The 12,821-nt window shown below is 41.7% G+C and overlaps 1 non-coding gene across 1 annotated transcript; it reads right to left on the reverse strand.

Annotated features, from left to right (window-relative positions):
* Positions 1-1,781: 1,781 nt before the first annotated feature.
* LOC126670807 (small nucleolar RNA R71) lies at positions 1,782-1,888 on the reverse strand. The gene has a single exon (XR_007638803.1). It is a non-coding gene; the product is annotated as a small nucleolar RNA R71 (small nucleolar RNA).
* Positions 1,889-12,821: the final 10,933 nt, after the last annotated feature.

Genomic DNA, 12,821 nt, shown 5'->3' on the forward strand with positions numbered 1-12,821 from the left:
ACATGCTACACTTTTAGCCTCAATCCTAATATAGTACTTTTTATTTTCCTTTTGTAGATCTACAATTGTTCTTATTATTCTTATGAAGTAATTTCCAGATTTTAGTTTTCTTTATGATTTTTCTTCTTCTACAAGTCTTATTACTATTTCAAGCTTCATTATCTAGTGAATACTATTATTTACACACAAGCTCTACTTAAGGTAATTGTCTTTTACTCATTATGAATAGCAATAGATGTTTAATATTTGTTGATAAATTAGTAATTTCTGTTATCTTCACCATGGTTGGCTAAAACCCATGTTTGGGGGTTAATTTGAATCTTAGTTGTGTATGATTGGGTTAGGGTTTTGGGGTTGTGTTGATTGTTCTAATTAAGGAACCTAAAGCTTGCTTAGATTAGCTACCTAAGTATTGTTCTTAAATTAATTCTCACCTTGAGAGAGGGTTTATTAGTTGGATTTGATTAATTAGAGACTTAGTTAGTAACACCATGAGAGTGGGTTAGTAATTAGGTGGCCTATGAGTTGTGAATTATTTGTTAATTGCTTCTATTTGCGTTTAGTGCTACGAGAGTAGGTTAAGCTCGTTTAGTCGCGGTTTTGTAGCTCTTTGAAGCTCGAGAGAGCGGGAGTTGCGGTCTAGAACACTCGGTCCTCGTTTAGAACCCTAAACCCGATACCCTTGATTGCATGACCTAAGAGGATTATTAGCTCCCAAACCTCTTTATCACTTGAATTTCGTTTATTATTATAGTATTTACTCGGTTCTTTAAATTAGTAATTTGTTAATTCCTAAATTAGCATTAGTTTTAGTAGTTGGTTGATTGGTTAATTAAGAAAAAAATACTTATTCTCTTGCTAAACGAATTGAATAGCAACTAAGTTCATTCTCATCGATAATCACTCTTGAATTCACTCCTTGTGGGATCGATAACTCGGACTTAGGTCCACTCTATTACAAGTTGGGGTTTTTTCTCAACAAGTTTTTGGCGCCGTTGCCGGGGAGTGACGAGTGTTTATTGATTGATTGAAATTAGTTATTGTTCGGTCGAGTTAGCTTTATTTTCTGTTTTTTTTTATCACTTTTGTTGTTTTTGCTTCTTTCCGGATTTACGCGTGGTTTGCTTGTTGTTGTTTGTGTAGGGGATCAACTATAGTGTATGCACAATACACGAAGGGTCAATCTTCCGCTAGAACCGTTTCAAGACAACCTCGGGAGATTTGAAAGAAGTGTGAGAAGGGAGAATCGTAGACCCGTTATCATGGAACGTGGGGATGATAACTATGAGGAGGAGCATTATCACCCTCAAGTCGATGGAGTGAGGCAACATCCGCCTCCTCCACTCGATGAGAGGAATCGGCAAGAGCAACAAGGGGACAATCACCCTCAAGTTCAAGGCCATCAAGCACAAAGACAAACTTTGGGGGATTTCTTCCTCCCGGATGTGGATAATGCTACCTATGGGTGCTTTGCAAGACCGGTCACCGCGGCTACTTTTGAGATCAAGCCTAGCACGATTCAACTCCTAGAGAATCGGTGCCAATTCTTTGGGTTACCAAGTGAGGATCCGAATGAACACATAGCCAAGTTCTTGGGAGTGTTGGACACATTCAAGCTCCATAATGTCACCTCCGATCAAATCAAGCTTCGAATGTTTCCGTTCTCACTAAGAGACAAGGCTAGCTTGTGGCTTCGATCACTTCCTAATGCATCTATCCACAATTGGCGGGATCTTGCTCAAGCTTTCCTTCACAAGTACTTTCCAATGGGGAGAACCGCGAAGTTGACAAAGGACATCATTGATTATTACCAATATGAGGGAGAATCTCTCTATGAAACTTGGGAGAGGTTCAAGGATCTCCAAAGGCACGTACCTCATCATCGGCTTGTAAGGGAACATGTGCTTCAAATATTCTATAATGGTTTGGGTGAGATCACAAGGTCTACTATTGATTCGGCCGCGGGAGGATCTTTGATGCAAAAGACGCTTGATGAGGCTAATGAGTTGATTGAAAAATTGGCTATGGTGAGTAGCACTTGGTCCTCGGAAAGGAGAAGACCACCGGCTCAAAAGACATTAATGACACTTGACCAATCCAAGGAGTTTGAAGCAATAAAAGCCATGAATGCCTCTTTACAAAGTCAAGTTGATGCCTTGAAGAAGCAAGTGGGTCCACGGAATGCTCCGGTTGCATATGTTCAAGTAGGTTGTGAGCATTGTGGAGATTTCAATCATGGAAGTAATGAGTGCTATGCCACGGGTCAAACTTGGAGCGAACAAGTGAATTATGTGGGAGGTCAACGCCAAGGGAATGATCCTTACTCGAATACCTATAATCCGGGGTGGAGAAACCATCCTAACTTCGGATGGAGGAATCAAGATGGCCAAGGCAATGTGCAAGCAAATCAACAAGCGGGTCCTAGTTTCCAAGGAGGAAATAGGCCCCAACAACAAGGTCCTTATCAAGGCCCTTACCCTAACCATCAAGGGCAAGGAAACAACTATGGTGGTAGACCTCAACACCCTCCGGGATTCCAACAACAAAAGAATACGGATGAGGGAAATGTGCTTTCCAAGGTGCTAGAGAAGCTAGAAAAAATGGAGCAAAGGGAGAAGAATCAAGCTTCTACCATTCATCATTTGGAAACTCAAATTTCTCAAATGGCGATTTCGCTTCAAGGTAGACAACAAGGGGGATTGCCGTCTACTACGGAGAACAATCCTAGAGAGCATGTTAAGGCGGTAGAGCTCCGAAGCGGGAGAAACCTTGAGAAAGCCAGTGGAAAGAGACAAGTTGTTGAGGAGGATGAGCCTCAAGTTGTGATTGACATAGCAAGTTCAAGTCAAGAGTTGCCAAAGGAATGTGAGGAGGTGGTTATCGAGGTGGAAGAGCCTTATGTGAGGCCACCGCCGCCGCCACCGTTTGTACCACCGGTTCCGTTTCCGAGCCGGTTAAGGAAATCTCAAGGGAACGAAAAGTTTCATAAGTTCCTTGAGATTTTCAAGAAGTTGCAAATTAATCTAAGCTTGGCGGACGCACTAAGGGAGATGCCCCAATATGCAAAATTCTTGAAAGACATAATTATGAACAAGCGTAGTTGGGAGCAAGGTGGGACAATACCGCTCACGGAAAATTGTAGTTCTATAATCCAAAGCAACCTACCAACAAAGCTTAAGGATCCAGGGAGTTTTTCTATACCTTGTACCATAGGAAATATGAATGCTATAAATTGTTTGTGTGATCTTGGGGCAAGTATTAATTTGATGCCATTGTTTCTTTTTAGGTCCTTGTTTGGTGATCAACCGGTAAAACACACCTCGATGGTATTGCAACTTGCCGATCACTCTCTCAAGAAGCCGTATGGGATAGTGGAAGATGTACTCGTCAAAGTGGACAAATTCATCTTTCCGGTGGATTTTGTGATCCTAGACTATGCGGTAGATAAAGAGTGTCCTATGATCCTTGGTCGCCCTTTCATGAACACCGGGCGTGCTCTCATCGATGTTCATGCCGGCAAGCTCACCTTAAGAATTGATGAGGAAAGTGTGGAGTTTGATATGAAGAGAGTGATGCGGAATGCCATCGAGGAGGAAGATTGCATGAGGATTGATTTGGTCGATGAAATTGTGAAGGATCAGTTGAAGGAAAATATGGATTCATTAAACCGGGGAGTTACAAGGAAATTCGATGATTTTGGGTATTCAGAGGCAGGTCTCGATCGAGAAGCCCCACCATCTATGCTTCTCGATCAAGACCCAAAAAAGAGCTGCTCTCGGTATCTCAGAGGACCACTGGTCTCGATCGAGACTGAAGCTTCTCTATCGAGACAAGGCAAAATTATGCCTGGTCTCGATAGAGACTCCTGTGTCTCGATCAAGACCTCCTCTGAGATTATGAAAGCAGAACTTCCAAGTGTTGCTAGTGTCACGTTTCATTCCGGGGTTGTGGATGATGAATACACCGAGGAAGAGGAACCTAAGCCGGAAAATTTGAACAAAAAGAATGGTGTGACTCCACCATCCTCGGAGTTGCCCCCGAAAGTTGAAATGAAGCCGCTACCGCCGCACCTCCGGTATACTTTTATTGGGGAGAACGAGACCTTGCCGATCATCATCTCGAACAAGCTCTCTAAGGATCAAGAAAGGAAGGTTGTACAAGTGGTGAAAGAACACATGTTAGCAATGGGTTGGCAAATCTCCGACATTCGAGGAATAAGTCCTCAAATTGTGATGCATAAGATTAATCTCGAAGACGAGTCAAAGAAGTCGGCTCAAAGGCAACGAAGATTGAATCCGAATATGAAGGAGGTAGTGCACAAAGAGATCGTCAAGCTCCTCGACGCCGGAATAATCTACCCAATTTCGGATAGTGAGTGGGTTAGTCCCATTCAATGTGTTCCTAAAAAGGGCGGTATGACGATGGTGGAAGGTGAAAAAGGGGAGCAAATCTCCACAAGGACGGTAACCGGTTGGCGTGTATGCATCGATTATCGGAAGCTCAATGAGGTAACCCGAAAAGATCATTTTCCGCTACCATTTATCGATCAAATGTTGGAGAGAGTAGCGGGACACAAGTTTTATTGTTTCCTTGATGGGTACTCCGGTTACAATCAAATATTAATCCTCCCGGAAGATCAAGAGAAGACGACCTTCACATGCCCCTACGGTACCTTTGCATACCGGCGAATGCCCTTCGGCCTATGCAACGCACCCGCCACATTTCAAAGGTGTATGACCTCAATCTTCAACGATATGATTGAAGACATTATGGAGGTGTTCATGGATGACTTCTCCGTGTTTGGCGATTCGTTCGATGGTTGTTTAGTGAATCTAAGGCGGGTTTTAGCACGATGTGTGGAGACAAATTTAGTGCTAAATTGGGAAAAATGCCACTTCATGGTGGATGAAGGAATTGTGCTCGGGCATAGGATATCGGAGGCGGGAATTGAAGTGGATAGGGCAAAAACGGCGGTTATTGAAAAATTAGTCGCTCCAACTACGGTCAAAGGAGTTCGGGCATTTTTGGGCCACGCGGGTTTTTATCGGCGCTTCATTAAAGATTTTTCGTCGATTGCGCGACCGTTGACAAGTTTGCTAGTAAAAGATGCGTTGTTTGACTTCACAAAGGATTGTCAAGATGCTTTTGAGAAGCTAAAATCGGCACTTGTGACCGCTCCCATTATTTCATCTCCGGATTGGAGTTTGCCTTTTGAGCTAATGTGTGATGCTAGTGACCAAGCATTGGGTTGCGTGTTGGGGCAAAGAAAGGACAAGCGGGTGCATGTGATTTACTACGCTAGCCGGACGATGGCGGGGGCACAACTCAACTACACTACTACCGAAAAAGAGATGTTAGCGGTAGTGTTTGCCTTGGATAAATTTCGGCAATACTTGCTCGGATCAAAGTCCATCATTTACACCGACCATGCCGCTTTGAGATATCTTTTTACTAAGCAAGACGCCAAGCCAAGACTTATTCGCTGGATACTTTTGATGCAAGAGTTTGACATAGAAATCCGGGATAAAAAGGGCACGGAGAATGTGGTAGCGGACCACTTGTCAAGATTTGAAAACCCGGAGCCGATTCCTATCGGTATGGAGATTAATGAGCGGTTTCCGGATGAAACACTTATGATGATTCGGGAAGTAGAAACGCCGTGGTATGCCGATCTCGCCAATTATCTCTCATCGGAAGTCATGCCTCCGGACTTGACATCGCATCAACGGAAGAAGTTTTTATCCGATGTTAAGAGGTATTTATGGAATGAACCCTACTTGTTTAAAATTTGTGGGGATGGGATGTTGAGACGATGTGTGGCTTTGGGAGAAATGATGCCCATTTTGAGTTCATGTCATGAGACCGGACATTATGGTTCGGCAAGAACCGCCGCTAGAGTGCTTGAGAGCGGGTTCTTTTGGCCAACTTTGTTTCGTGATGCCAAGGAGTTTGTTGACCATTGTGATCGGTGCCAACGTGTAGGCAACATCTCGAAGAGAGATGAGATGCCTTTGACTTCGGTTCAAGAAGTGGAAATATTTGATGTATGGGGTATAGATTTCATGGGGCCTTTTCCGGTTTCATTCAAAAACCAATACATTTTGGTATGTGTGGATTATGTTTCGAAATGGGTAGAAGCGGAGGCTTTGCCCACTAATGATGCTAAAGTGGTGTTGAGTTTTCTTAAGCGGCTAGTGAATCGGTTTGGGACTCCTAGAGTGGTTATTAGTGACGGTGGTTCGCATTTTTGCAATCGGCAATTTCAAGCTCTTATGAGGAAGTATAATGTGCATCACCGGGTCGCCACACCTTATCACCCCCAAACGAGTGGCCAAGTTGAGGTTTCGAACCGTGAGTTGAAAAGAATTCTCGAGAAGACGGTGAATGGATCCCGGAAAGATTGGTCCTTGAAGTTGGATGACGCATTGTGGGCATATCGGACGGCCTACAAGACTCCACTCGGTATGTCACCATTCCGTATTGTTTATGGGAAGGCGTGTCATCTTCCTCTAGAGCTCGAGCATAGAGCGTATTGGGCTATTAAGAAGTTAAACTTTGACTTCAAGAAGGCGGGGGAAAAGAGATTGCTTCAATTGAATGAGTTGGATGAATTCCGATTCATGGCATATGAAAATGCCAAGCTTTACAAAGAAAAAACGAAGCAATGGCATGACGCCCATATTGCCCCCAAGGTGCTTGAGGTTGGTGCATTTGTCCTTCTCTATAATTCTCGTTTGCGGTTGTTTCCGGGTAAGCTCAAATCCCGATGGAGTGGTCCATTCAAAATCAAGCATGTGGCAAGTCATGGAGCGGTCGAATTGGAGAACTCTAAAGGCGAGACCTTCAAAGTTAACGGGCACCGGTGTAAGCCGTATCTCGGGCCATTAACGAACCGAGTGGAAGATGAGATATCTTTCACTACTCCTACTTGAGTTCATTGTTTGACGGTCAAGCTTTCGACCTTAAAAAGCGCACTCGGGAGGCATTCCCGAGAGGTTAGTTTTATTTGTGTTTATTCATTTTCCTTGTTTAAATTAAATTTAGTTTTGTTTTTGTTAGTTTCTTCGTCAGTTATCGTTTTATATTCAAGATAATGCCGGGGTATTTGTTTTTCGTTGTGGTGTGTAGGATTGAATTGAGAAACCATGGCCCAGATTTTGCCCTGATCTCGATCGAGAAGCTCATGGGATTAGGCTTCTCGATCGAGACCTGACTCCCTTTGAGAAGCCGAGAGCATGCCAAAAATAGGGTCTCGATCGAGACTCCTTTCCCAGGTAGGTCTCGATCGAGAAGCCCTTTTGACTTCAGTCAAAGTATGCAATTTCCAAGAGACACAAAAGAGAAGCACATGGATTGCTGAGGTGGCATGATCTCGGCCATTCACAAGAAGCACAAAGTACATGGATTGATGAGTTGTCAAAATCCCACACATCCATTTCAAACAAATGACTTTGCCATAAATACACACCCACCTCTCCATTTTCTTTAAAAAGCCTTCCTCTTTTAACAAAAACCATATCCACCATTCTTCCTTTCTTGAAAAATTCGGCCACCACAAGAACACCACTCAAACCACCACCAAAAATCAAAGTAAAAACATATTCAAACACCCTTTGTGCAACAAATCAACATGGGAAAAACCGGAACGTCGAAAAAGAGCTCCGCTAATCTCCCCACCAAGGAACTTGAACCACCACCACCACCACCACCACGCCATCAACCAATCCGTTCAAGGAAGAAGACAACCGCTTCCGGGTCAAGAGTTGTCGGTACTACCACTCCGGCGGCCCTCACAAGACAATACGATTCTCCATTCCAAATCCATTCGGTGGAGGAAGGAGAGCGATTCAAGAAAATCAAGGAGCGGGTCTTTGCCATTCCGTTCATCATTGATTGGCATTCCATGCTTGTGCTAGAGATACGCACTCGGGTTAGACAATATTTTGAAATTCTTGGATTGTACAAATTGGCGGAATGCACAACCACCGGATACGAAGAGTTAACATGGGAATTCTTCACCACGCTTCGAGCTCAAGGTGAAGACAATTTGACACTCCATTTTCGGCTCCTAGGTGTTGAGTATGTGTTGACAATGGAGATGCTACAAGCGGAGTTTGGGTTGCCAACTACGGGACTCAAAGACAATCCAAAGGAATTTAGCTATGGAGACGTTTGGTTGGAAGCGTCGGGAATGGAGGGCTACAAGGCCAAAACGGCCAAAATGGTTGATGTGAAGGATTCTATCCTTGTGATTATTTTGAAATGGGTGGGGCACACTTTTGGCGGAAGGCATGAGTACAACAAGATAGGAGAAACCGAAGTTCTTATGATGAATGCGATTATGCATCCGGAAGTGGAGGCCTACAAGTTGAATATGGCGTGTCGGTTGATCATGAATTTGAGGGATGTGCCGGATGATGATACCAAACTTGGTTTTGGTTGGTTGGTAACTCGGATTGCTTTAATGTTAGGGGTTTCCGATGAAGCCTTTGCGAACTTCACTCCGATTCCGGCTAGGAAGCTCGACTCCGATCACTTGGAGAAAGCCGGTTATGCAAAGGAAGACAACATGTTGCCTTACTATCAAAGAAAGAAATGGATAAAGGAGCATGGAGTTGTGGCGGCTTACAAAGCGCAATTTGGGGAAGAGGCGGAATATCCGGGAGAGGCACCACCGGAGCCACCACAACCACCTCCGAGATCGAGAAGAGCGGGGAAAGAACCGGTCGAATCAAGCAACCAAGGCGAAGGGGTTCCGGCGGATGCACAAATGGGTCACGGTCCACCAATGGGGTTCTATGAAGAACAACGCCAATTCATGGCGACGCAAACTCAGTTTATGGAGGATCAAAGGAAAATGTGGCGCAAGATGGAGTATTATCACGAGCGTTTGAAAGCGAAAGTGAACCGCCATGGGCGCGATTTCCGTGACTATGTGAACGGCACGGGCGACATTTGGATTGATACTCCTTCACCTTCTCCCGAGCCTCCGGAGTTCGACTAAATCGAGATTTGCATCCTTCTAACTCAACTCATACAATTTTGCTTGTTTTTGTTTTATTTCTTGCTTAGGGGCTAAGCTTGAAATAGTGTGAGGAGGGTTGGCAAAGATTGTATCTCGTTTTAGTGTGTGTTATTTTATTGCTTTTATCGCTTTATGTCGAGTCTTGTGAGTCTAGTTTGTTTTAGTTTGTGATAGTTGTTTTAGTTTGTGAGTCACCTCCGTGACCTCTTGTTTGAAATCAAATCTCGATTATGGAATGATAATCCGTGCAAATTTAGAAAATTCGTCAAAACAAGTATTATCTCCCGGTTTATGAATGTTTAAATGTTTTTATCTAATTAAACAATTTACGGTTCATGCTTGCTTAATGAAATGCAATGGAATTAGACATGTTGAGTTGGCATTAGGGCAAGTTTTACAATTGTATGATCTTTAGGCATGACCGAGATACTCGATGCGGATTCATGATGTGTGACCTTGATTGGAATATTGTTGTGTCGCTTTGAACATGAACATACATTGGCATGAATTCATTTGATTTAAGCATTTGAGCACAACACCACTTTGTATGTGAGCACTTTTGAGCCTAATAGATTATTGTGAGTGTCTTTTTGCCGAGAATTCCTAGAATTTGCTCGGTGTCCATTCAAAATTGCAATGTTGAGTAATTGATGATTAGATGAATATGGCATTAGGAGTAACCATTGTTTTAGAGCCCACTTTAAAAGCCTACCATTGTACCTCTAGAAACACAAGCTTGAGCCTAAAACTTTGTTTTTGTTGATATCACCATTGTCACCTAAGCAATCCTATTCTCCATTTCCGCTTAAAAACACCCAAAACTTGACTTGGAAAACTAGTGTGAGGAGGTTAATATAGAAGCTTGACGAAACAAGATAGATTGAACTCGAGTTTAAAAGCCGAAAGTCTATGCCTAGAAGAAAAGAGAAAACAAAACAAAGAAAGAATAAATAAAGTTTATAAAAAAAAAAAAAAAAAAAAGAGATAGAAAAGCAAGAAGAGAAAAGAAATAAGGGCATTAGAGGACAATAAGAGTTCAAATGTGCTAAAATTCCAAGCTAACCTAAGGCCGATGATAGAGTATCACCTAGTTTCAAGTCAAGTTTTTAGCCTACATATCAACTTAAACCGTCCCCGAACCTTGGCCACGTTACAACCCTTACAAGTCCATATGATAATTATCAAATTACCGAGCTAGTAGTGGAGTCTAGGACTATGAGCAAACTTATGGGAATTCCGTGATTGTGTGTTGCATTTTCTTACCTTAAACACTTGTGCGAAAGAGAGAAATCATGTGAGAAATAATTGTGCTCGTGTTTAATGCTCTTGGGTGATTGACTTGGTGCTCATGTTTTAAGTTGACCAACATATCGCATGTCCCTTAAATGATAGTGCTCTCGTAAGTGCCAATTGAAAGATTTATTAAACTTTTTGAATTGTTCAAAGTGCCATATTCCTCATGTCTTGGCTATTGCATTCCTCATTTGTTTGCATGATTCGTGAGTTGTTGACACTAGATGTTGCATTTGCGTGTTCATAAATTGGGAGTATAGTTGTTGCTAAGATTGTGTTCCGTAGTTGTTAAGTGAGAAATTCTTCTTACTTGAGGACAAGCAAGAGTTTAGTGTGAGGAGGTTTGATAGGAGTGGAATACTCCTATCGGTTCGAGTCTTTTTAGCATCGCTTCGAACGTTTTATATGCGTTTTTAAAGCAATTGTATGCCTTATTACGTGTGCGTGCAATTTCAGGTAATCGGAGCGATTATGAAGGTTTTTGATCAATAAAGGGCGAAGTATCAAAGAAATCTAGAAGACGGAAGCTAGGACGCAAGATTGAAAGAGACCCAAGGTTTACTAAGGTCTCTATCGAGACAAAGGTTTTCAAATCGAGAAGCCTCTTTTTATGCAGGTCTCGATCGAGAAGGCCTCTGTTCTAAGCTTCTCGATCGAGACCAAGGTCTCCAAAAGAAGCCGAGAGCTACCTAAAAATAGGGTCTCGATCGAGAAGCATCCTTACAAAGGCTTCTCGATCGAGACATGAAGGAAACCTGGAGAAGAAAATCTTTTTGGGTCAGTGTGCTAGTGGGCCCATTTTTCCCCTTTTGGTCAAACCTTTGTACTAGTGGATTTGTCATTTAGCCTCTTTTGGCTTGGCTATATAAGGCCTTTATGTTTTTAGGGTAAAACATGCTACACTTTTAGCCTCAATCCTAATATAGTACTTTTTATTTTCCTTTTGTAGATCTACAATTGTTCTTATTATTCTTATGAAGTAATTTCCAGATTTTAGTTTTCTTTATGATTTTTCTTCTTCTACAAGTCTTATTACTATTTCAAGCTTCATTATCTAGTGAATACTATTATTTACACACAAGCTCTACTTAAGGTAATTGTCTTTTACTCATTATGAATAGCAATAGATGTTTAATATTTGTTGATAAATTAGTAATTTCTGTTATCTTCACCATGGTTGGCTAAAACCCATGTTTGGGGGTTAATTTGAATCTTAGTTGTGTATGATTGGGTTAGGGTTTTGGGGTTGTGTTGATTGTTCTAATTAAGGAACCTAAAGCTTGCTTAGATTAGCTACCTAAGTATTGTTCTTAAATTAATTCTCACCTTGAGAGAGGGTTTATTAGTTGGATTTGATTAATTAGAGACTTAGTTAGTAACACCATGAGAGTGGGTTAGTAATTAGGTGGCCTATGAGTTGTGAATTATTTGTTAATTGCTTCTATTTGCGTTTAGTGCTACGAGAGTAGGTTAAGCTCGTTTAGTCGCGGTTTTGTAGCTCTTTGAAGCTCGAGAGAGCGGGAGTTGCGGTCTAGAACACTCGGTCCTCGTTTAGAACCCTAAACCCGATACCCTTGATTGCATGACCTAAGAGGATTATTAGCTCCCAAACCTCTTTATCACTTGAATTTCGTTTATTATTATAGTATTTACTCGGTTCTTTAAATTAGTAATTTGTTAATTCCTAAATTAGCATTAGTTTTAGTAGTTGGTTGATTGGTTAATTAAGAAAAAAATACTTATTCTCTTGCTAAACGAATTGAATAGCAACTAAGTTCATTCTCATCGATAATCACTCTTGAATTCACTCCTTGTGGGATCGATAACTCGGACTTAGGTCCACTCTATTACAAGTTGGGGTTTTTTCTCAACAATGCTTAATATCCTATAAGAAATAGATATTTAATCTCTTTGTGAACCTTCTTGGTTCGAGCGTAGATGCTATGTATACGATCTTCATACTAGTGGGACAACAATTGTCGCCACGTTGGAGCTCTACTCCTGATTTGTTCAATGTACATCGTTTATTCATTTTCAATGAAAATCCTTAATTCTTTCAGTTCTTGTCGCCATGTATTGCCTTTAACAGTATCGTCACTGTTATCGTCTTTCTTTATCGCGTATCGTGTGTACTTTCATTGATCTTCAAATTCGTTTTCTCGTTCTTTATCTATTCCTATCGCAAGCGTAACCATTCTTATATCCGTTACAATATCTTGATCCTCATGATCACGTACTATCCTTGAATCTTTATTGCCATATTTGACATTTTATACCCTATTTCCTTAGTCTTCTTTCTATGCTCCTTCCTCCTTTTAGTGAATATCTCACTATCTGCTTAGTCGTGATCTATCTTTTGGAAATTTAAATGTTGACCTTAGTATTAACCCTTAGGTTATACTCGTCCTTAACTTCTTATATTATTTTAATTATGCTCTATTCTCCTTTATCGTCTTCTTGACATCGATCGTCTTTCGATCTTCAAAAGTGCCTTTAACATTCA

Source organism: Mercurialis annua, linkage group LG2 (genome assembly GCF_937616625.2).
Source record: "Mercurialis annua linkage group LG2, ddMerAnnu1.2, whole genome shotgun sequence".
Classification (NCBI taxonomy): domain Eukaryota; kingdom Viridiplantae; phylum Streptophyta; class Magnoliopsida; order Malpighiales; family Euphorbiaceae; genus Mercurialis; species Mercurialis annua.